Consider the following 1,645-nt stretch of genomic DNA (forward strand, 5'->3'; position numbering starts at 1 on the left):
CTCTTCAGTTGTTGATGTGAGTGCTAGCTTCAGATCTGTGTACTTATATGCATAAAGAACCACAGCAATGTTTTGAAAAAAAAAGAGGAAAAAACCAACCAAATAACCTAGGGACATCTCTTTCTGTTTTCTTATGTTTTATTCTGACCATTCCTTATTCTGTTTTTCTGTTTTTCATGTTATGATTGTCCCAAAGCCCTACAAACACTTACATTTTTCATCTCATGTGAAAATATTTATTTGGAGAGGAGGGAAAGAGAAGGAAGCAGGGAGAGGTCATAAATACCAATTTCTAATTTTCTTCTTGCCTGAAAGGAACATGAATGACATGGTATTGCTTCTCTCCCCAATCCACCCGCTCCACTACCACCCCCTGTCTTTTCTGGTCAGTCTTCTCTTCGTAAAGGAGAATTAATTCCTGATAAGTTAGCTGACTCCAGAGCCTGCAACCCCTGCGCTGCATGTTTGATAGACGCTTCCACACTGTGGTCTGGTCTCCTTGCGGCAATATTGCGTCAAAATAGGCTCGGTGTGATACATGGCACAGACGAATTGCTCTTGGGGAACGGCAATGCTTAGATGGACCTCTTTTGTTTAGGTGACTGTATTTTTCGGCAAAAAATGAGGGTGGTGAAGGCAAGAAAATAGCCATCAGGAAAACTGGAAAGCCATAGGGAGACGAAACAGAAATAGTTCCCTCTACTTGGTGATGCTAGGGTAGGTGCCAAGTGGAGATATGAGTTGTTCTGTTCCTTTTTCTCATAAAAAAGTCCAGTTTAATTGTCCCCTTCCCCTTATTATAAAAGAGGTATGCCAAGATTCGGCACCTTAAAAAAGAGGGGAAATGGAAATCTTTCTGTTGGTATCTCATTCTGCTGACATCACAACGTGTTTGGCGTTCAAGTCCAGGGCTAGGCAAAACTCAAATAATTTTTTTCCTTGCTAGCAGCTGCACAGTTAGTTTGTCTTTACATTACTAAAGGAACAATAAAGCGAAAGGCAAAACCGGCGTCTAAAACATGGCCAATGAAAGGAAGTTGGAATGGGAGCCAAGAATCCTGCTGTGGTGGAAGGAGGATAGACTCCATGAATCCACCACAATCCGGGATTTCGCTTCTTTTTAACAATCCCATCTGCAGAGAGAAATAATGACTTCTGAATCATTTCAGAGTCAAAAAGTTAAAGCGGGGGCTGGATGGTGCTACGCGGGTCCAGGTAATGATCCCCGATTTAATTATGTCTTAACCAGTCTTGCTTATGTAACTATCGATATTGTGACTTGGTCCAAAACACTGGGATTTGGGAGTAGTCTGGGGTCCTCACAATTCGTATTTGATCATGTCTTTGGCAAGATGGCTTACAAGGTCCATCGGTAGCCGGAGAAATTCCAGGAAAAAAAAAAAACTCGTTTATTTTCAGAGAGTCTATTATTTTTCTGTCATGCGGATAAATATAATGATGTTCCACAATTTTTTTTCTTTTAGTAAATAAAATTCCATTTTACTCTTTGGCATTCTTTCTTCATCTTCACCACTGAGTTTTGGCTTTGCTTCTGTTTGAGTCTTATAAAAATTAAGGTTTCCAAAAGAAATAAAAAGACTCTTGATTCATTTAAAAAGTTTAAAAAAAATGTTTTGTCTTCCAG

General features: G+C 39.7%; 1 long non-coding RNA gene across 8 annotated transcripts in view; it reads left to right on the plus strand.

Annotated features, from left to right (window-relative positions):
* Nucleotides 1-1,645, plus strand: part of LOC140506113 (uncharacterized) — a 319,922-nt gene that overhangs the window by 279,049 nt on the left and 39,228 nt on the right. The window lies entirely within an intron of this gene.

The sequence above is a fragment of the Notamacropus eugenii genome, chromosome 5 (genome assembly GCF_028372415.1).
Source record: "Notamacropus eugenii isolate mMacEug1 chromosome 5, mMacEug1.pri_v2, whole genome shotgun sequence".
In the NCBI taxonomy this organism is placed as follows: Eukaryota; Metazoa; Chordata; class Mammalia; order Diprotodontia; family Macropodidae; genus Notamacropus; species Notamacropus eugenii.